We start from the raw sequence: 7,840 nt of genomic DNA, 5'->3' as shown, positions 1-7,840 counted from the left end.
ACAAAAAAATACCCAAGTGCACATTCCACTACCTGCCAGAATGATAATATCGGCACATGTATTGTAGCCTCTGGGAAACTCAGTTAGTAATATGAGATCCAAAAGACAAAATAATGGCATTTTGAATGAGTTTTGACCTCACAGAAACCCTAAGAGTGTCTAGGGGACCCCTAAGGATCTATAGGCCACACTTTGAAAACTCCTACTCTATCCCCTCGCCTTACCAGGAAGGAGAAACCTATGTCTCATTCCCATACACGAATCTGCATTATGGATGCTGTTTAGAACGAGCCAGCTCTAGCCAACCATTGCAATTCTAATTGCTACACGGCCACCAGGAAGATCTAGGATTCAAATCTAAAAGGCATAAATTTGTTCAGCATATTGAATGACTTTCTATTTTATACTTAAAAGAAAAAAGTCAAAAAACCCCACTATTTTGAATGGTCTAGAAATTCTTCATGATCCGGGCCTTGCCTCTTTCCACTCTTCATTGCATCCCATAATTGAGCAGCACTGCACGTGATCACCACAATGCTCTCAAGGTCTTTTGCATGAGGCAATGCCCTTCCATGTCCTAGAATTCATTTCACCATCCTCCACCCTGAAATTTGCTTTAACAAAGCTTTCCAATTTATGATATTTTATTTGCTTCCAGGAGATAGGTTTACTCACAATTTCTATATGCCCCTTCTTACTCTCAACCTGGAATCAAACTCTTAATTTAGCGTGCAAAAACATGAAAGAGAAATAAAGTCAAAAGGTACTTGTCTTAAAAGATTGCCCTAAAGCTCGTCCAATGGCTACCCAATTTGAAAAGTGGGAGCATGAATTAAACATGAAATACGTGTCTGGCTGTTTGGAGGACCAGAATCGCAGCTATAAGGACAGCACTTGGTTATCCAATTCTGCATGTGTGCTTCATTTTGTTTTTTCTTTTCACATTAGGAGAAATAATTCAGTTTTTATATTTGTACCACAATGACTTAATACTTTTATTACTAAATTTTAGTGGAAATTTCTGTGATTATTTGCATCTGTACACAAAATATTCATGAGCTTATAAATTGTGATGTAAATTGTAAATGGGATGGAGAATTTCATAAAAGTGTAAACAATTGCATGTGTTCGATATAGGAAAAGTGCTTTATAATAAATTGTATGTGTGGCTGTGCTGGCGAATTTTTACAAGTTTGAAGTTGGCATTTTTAAATGCCATCTATTTTTTTAAGACAAGGATCACATTTATTGCAATATTTCATATGATTTGCTTATTATGTTTTTTGTTTTTATGTCTCCTTCTGTTAGAATTTAAGCTCCCTGAGGGCAGACCATTGTTGGAAATGTCTCAAGTATATAAAACACAGTAAGCATAAAACAGGTATTGTAGAATTGCTAAATTCAGCAAACAAAATGGACAAGAGATTAGGCCATATCATTATATGAAATATCACTCATATGGAATTATTAAGACACATATTCTCAAAGACTAATTTTAGTCATGTTAAACAAGTCACCTGTATGTATTTTTTTTCTATAAAGTTGTTTTCTTTTTTTTAAATTAAATTCAATTAGCCAGCATACAGTACATCGTTAGTTTTTGATGTAGTGTTCAAAAATTCATTAGTTGCATATAACATCCAGTGTTCATCACATTACATGCCCTCCTTAATGTCCATCATCCATTTACCCCACCCCACCAAGTTCTCCAGATGAAGGGGAGGTGGGTGGGGGAATGGGTTAAATAGGTGATGGTGATTAAGCAGGGCACTTGGTGTGATGAATATTGGGTGTTGTATGGCACTGTTGAAATGCTAAATTCTATACCTGAAACTAATACTGTACTGTATCTTAACTAACAGGAATTTAATAATAAAAAAAAAAAAACAGAAAAACTTCTCCAGGTGAATCTGATATATACCATTTTGCCTATATCACTAATAGAAAATATAAACATTAATTATTGTGATTAAGAAGTGACTCTTAATGGAAGCTTAATATTTGAATAGCAGGTCTGAGGGAAACACCAAAGAGGAAAAAGAAAAAAAAGAAAAAAAAAGAAATATTACTACTTGGGGAATCAAATTGTTATTTTGGAACAGAAAAAAAAATTATGAGACACTAATGACTGATTAAAAACATCTTAGCTTTCGGCATAGGTTTTCTTGAAATGTCTCCTTTCAGTATGAGCGATGTTTTATTAATCTGAAAGAATACGGGGTAATAAAAAAGCCTCCTAAGATGTGAAGACACAGACATTCATTAATGAGCTGTAGAAAATTCTGCTTATGACAGCCCTCATGATGGTGATTATAAATGAATGTCATCAAGTGGCACCTAATTAGTGTGATTAACCAACTTCACTATTCGCCAGAGAATGCATTGAATCAATGCGTACTTTTATACATGGAAAATGTTTTACATTTGGGATCAATGCCTTATATCTAAAGCACCTATTAATAGAGCTCTTTTCGGGTTTTCACTCTCATATATCCGATTGGTTTGTTATCAGGCAGCCTGACTATTAGATAAGCATGAGTGACCTTGGAAATAATGAGGAACACTGTGAAGAATTTGATAGGAGTTTTCATAGTGAATTTGATGAGACTGGGTATCAGGAATCCTAGCACTGGGTTTGAAACTGCAGCCTTCTTTACTTTCCCTTAAATAGCCTTAAACAAATTAAACAAACTTGATAAGCTAGATAATTTGCAAGAGCGAATACATACACTATATCAGTAGGAAAATTTCTCTGTGGAAAAAAGTCCATGTGGCAAGTAAAATGATACCAATTGTAAATGAAGATAGACTAAATTTTCATTAATAGGGACAAGAACATTTTGAAACCCATTATATAGCTCTGTGTTGGCATTTACAGAAGCAACTTTGCATAATGGATTAAGGCAATTTATGTGAATCAAATTTCATAAAATCATATGATAGTATTCTGAAAATGATGAGTTATACAGTCATATGTATCTCTGGAGTTGATCAAACATTTATTCATCCAAATTTAAGAAATTCATGTAAAGAAATGTTTGCATCTCTTAATCCTTAACTTCCTCACACAATACCCTCTTTTGTAAAGTAATTTTATTTATTTATTTAATTTTTTTTTAAAGATTTTTTAATTTCTTTATTCGACAGAGATATAGACAGCCAGTGAGAGAGGGAATACAAGCAGAGGGAGTGGGAGAGGAAGAAGCAGGCTCATAGAGGAATAGCCTGATGTGGGGCTCGATCCCATAACGGCGGGATCACACCTTGAGCCGAAGGCAGACGCTTAACTGCTGTATCACCCAGGTGCCCCAAGTAATTATTTATTTAACATAAGAGTATAAATGTAAGCAATAATTGAAGAATTAAATTAGAATCTGTAAATATTAGCACAATTGAAACTAAAAAAATAAAAATAAAACAGTAATCCTGATCTTACAGAAGTCATGCACTGCCTAGGCTCACTCTCTTTAGAAAATCAGAGTCTAAGTCCCTTTGTCATCGAGGTTGTTCTGGGTATCAACTCAGGCCATGTATACTCACATTATTTTTTTATTTTATGAAGTATAATACATTTTTTTATCCTATGAGTTTAAAAAAATAAGCTTGAGTTAAAAAAATAAGAAAAACTGAAGCTAAATTATATGTAGTCCCAACCCTTGGTATAATCCTTTTCTTTCCTTCTTTTTTCTTTTTTTCCATTTATCACTTTTTTATTTATTTTTTTAATTTAATTTTATTATGTTATGTTAGTCACCACACAATATATCATTAGTTTTTGATGTAGTGTTCCATGGTTCATTGTTTACGTATAATACCAATTTTTATATTTATTTCCTAATTTAAAGTTTCTTTCCAGAGATTATTTACATTCTAGAAACTTGGGACTTTATTCGACCAAATTTTGACAATATTTTCCTCCAGAGAGATAGCATATCTGAATGGAAAAAGTCAGAGAATTATAGTAAAGCAGTAAATTGACCTCACAATTTGCTTGCTCTATACAGTATGAAACTCAGTTTCTTAATCAATGTATTGGGAATAATAATGCCTACACCAAAATTTTTCTTTTAGGTTTTAGGAAGATCAACAATTAAATATCTATATGTTAAGTGTCATATGTCTTCAGTATGAAAAGATTAAAACTTCTCCAGTGTTTCTGGAGCTAATAACATGACTCTTGGAAGTAAGTAACATAACTCTCTCTTCCTATCAATTGCCCATGCCAAGAACCTGGAAATCATTTTTGACTCTTTTCTTACTTTCATATGCCAAGCTCTATAAAATCAGTCACGGAGTCTTAAACATATACCAGATTTCTCCACAAACCTTGTTATATTCCCTAACCAGCATTCTCCCTCTTTCTCCATGTAAGCTGTTTCAAACATGCATTATTGCCTGACCTTTTCCTACTGGACTTTCCTAAATGATCTTCCTGTCTTTTACTTTGATTATCTTCTATCTAGTCTCCTTAATGCAGTCACAGTTAGCCAACTAAATGCAAATATAGCTATGACATCCCCTTTACCTGCATGACAACAATAGTTCTGACACAACTTTGATGTCATTTCCTCCAATAAGTGGAGGTTCTGAACTTCAGTGATATTTTGGTAAAGTATTAGTAGCAGCACAGTTGATTTTATATTTTCTGTTTATGGAAAGCAAAAATAGATCAACATTATGTCATATTTCCCCTTTCCCTCCTTCCCCCCTCCCACTCCCGATCAAGCCTCAGTAACAATCTTTGTTTGCAGAAATTTTATTCATGCTTCTTTCCCCAGATTTAGGTTTTCCAACCACAGCCCCATTAATTATTCCCTTGTCACATTGAGTGGTTACAGAATTTTACTTACAGAATCCCTGGATAACATGCTGGTTTTCAAATACCAACCCGGACCTCTTGAGAGGAGAATGGGACTTTAAAAATATCTCTTCTGATAAATAATACAAGTTTGACTCAGTAGGGGTAGAAATATGTGTGGACAACTGTTTCATGCCCCTTTTCTCTGCATTAATATAGCACACTGCCATTTCACCCCATGATGACACAGAGTTTACTCAATGGAACACCTTTCTACAAGAGTTCCAAGTGGAAAGAGACGGACCAATAATTTTCTAGTCTTAACTACAACCTGATTGAATAACTTTTTTCTTAACTTATTTTTAACTATTTTATTTTTATATATTTTTAAAGATTCCACTTACCTATTTGAAAGAGAGAGAGAGGGAGAGAGGGAGCACAAGTGGGAGGAGGGAGAGGGACAAGCAGACTCATGCTGAGAAGGGAAACGATTAAGGGCTCAATCCAGGACCCCTAATATCATGACCTAAGTGGAAACCAAGAGTTAATTGTTCAACCAGCTGAGCCATCCAGGTGCCCCTATTTTTAACTACTTTGATGTTTGTTTTGTTTTGTTTTCGCTTTTTAGGTGCAATAGAAGACTTTCTTATTTTCATTTTCTTTGTTCACTTATAACATGTCCTCTTTTTACTAGTGGAATATTTGTTTGCATCATGTTTTCTGACTCATGATTTACCGTCAAAGCAAAAGTTGCACCAGACAAAATTAAACAGTCAAGGAACACTTATTCAAGGCTACTGCAATAAGAGTGAGAGGCCAGAGCACAGCCCAAGCTCAGTATAAAATAAAAGGCTGAAGAGCGGTTAACAACTGGGACAGTGGATTTACTTACAGGAACAGAGAACTCTTTTTTATTTTCCTGACACAAAGTAGTTTTACAACTTGGAGCAAGGTACCCAGAGAAGGTAGACTTCTACTTTCCCATACAAACTGGGAGACAGAGGCGCTATCTTCCTTTTTGATGACAATTCATAGGGATAGTTCCCAGGTTTTGAGAAAGACCTTGGCTTGTAAACACTGGTAAAAAAGGTATTACCAAGATTTACATCTCAAAGGGGCAGAGAAAGAATTTATAATTACAAGTTTTCTGAAGTAAATTCTCTAAGCAAAGGGAGGTCAGGATTCTAGAGACAGGAAGAAGCATGGCTATAATTAGTCATATAAGGCCTTCTTGGTCACCATCAATCATGGTTTTTGATATATAAAGAAAGTGGGAAATTTAGAAAGTGTGTAAGTCTGTCTCGCAACAAACTTTTCCTTTCATATCATGTAGGAAACTTATCCATCAGTTTTTCATTTTGTCCTGTATTCAATTAAGAAGGTTCTGGAGGTTACTGGATTATATAACACAGTCTTGAAATTGCTGTTGTTTTATTCTGATTCATGCAATACACAATTGATCAATCCTTTATAAGAAATGAATTCCCCAGTATCTTTTTTTTATCCCCTGTCCTATATGTTCAATATATTCTTGAGATAAGTAATATTTCATGGAAAAGACATTATTTACTTCATAGAAATGTACATTTTTCAGTAGTTGTGGAAGAATAAAACGTGACAACTATAAAAAATACACTTCTGATAATTTACTATGGATTTTTCTTTATTTTTAACTCATTTAATTCAACTGATTTAGTTAATAATTGAGTACATGAAGGCTATAATGCCATTTAATAAGAAAAAATGATGATTATATTCATTCAAATGTTGAGATATATGTATAAATGTAAAAGTGCCTCTCATATGAGCCTAACACAGCTGATTAAATGACAAATGATTTAAGAAAAGTTTTTTGTTTGTTTGTTTTGCTGCTGAATATCTCAATCATTTTATAGTTAGATCTTTTAAATATTCTCTGCAAGTTGGAAATTAAGGTGTAATAGTGACCGTGAGACACACTAAATTAATGAATATTATAAAATGAAGTTAGCTAATTTCACTTTCTTATGCTCTTCAGAAGAATTTTTCCTTTGAACTTAGAAAAATATAATGCCATCCAGGATCAGAATGCAGCATACCCTTCCCTTCAGTGTTTTCCATAGTGTCAGATAATGGAAGTTCATGCACATTCCACAAGGAAGTGATATGCTGTCATTTATGTCCAGGTCCAATAATGCACAAAGCATTGGAGTGATCTGCCATAATTAATGTCTGAATATATATATATTCATTTATGCACTAGGAAATCCTGCTTTCGCAAAGTATCCTTCTGTTGTCTAGTATGGCACCATTAATTCCTTTTTGCTAAAAATGACCCTCCAAGGAAAATCCAATTTAAAATACAAATATCTTCTAAGCATAATATTTAATGTTCTAATACTTTGAAAAAATATAATGCCATCCAGGATCAGAATGCAGCATACCCTTCCCTTCAGTGTTTTCCATAGTGTCAGATAATGGAAGTTCATGCACATTCCACAAGGAAGTGATATGCTGTCATTTATGTCCAGGTCCAATAATGCACAAAGCATTGGAGTGATCTGCCATAATTAATGTCTGAATATATATATATTCATTTATGCACTAGGAAATCCTGCTTTCGCAAAGTATCCTTCTGTTGTCTAGTATGGCACCATTAATTCCTTTTTGCTAAAAATGACCCTCCAAGGAAAATCCAATTTAAAATACAAATATCTTCTAAGCATAATATTTAATGTTCTAATACTTTGAAAAGAACTATGAATTCCTACATCTCTGGAGGATTTGAAATAATTCATACAGTTGGAGCTCTTAGGACTTGCTAAAGGAAATGAAGAACAGTCACAAGAGTGACTCCAGGAATTATGATTTAATCAAATATGCCATCATGATGGCATTAGATGGTGAGAAGACTGGGAGAAAACACATTAAGAACAAACAGAATCAGGTATTCTGCTTTAGCAACATTCCTTTTGAGATATCTGTTAGACATCTGGTAGGACAAATTCTTGCATTTTTGCTTGATTTCCACCAAAAGCTTAATTAAGTTCCCTCTACTCCCCA

This window comes from Ailuropoda melanoleuca, chromosome 3 (assembly GCF_002007445.2).
Source record: "Ailuropoda melanoleuca isolate Jingjing chromosome 3, ASM200744v2, whole genome shotgun sequence".
NCBI lineage: Eukaryota > Metazoa > Chordata > Mammalia > Carnivora > Ursidae > Ailuropoda > Ailuropoda melanoleuca.
This window is presented reverse-complemented; position numbering follows the sequence as displayed.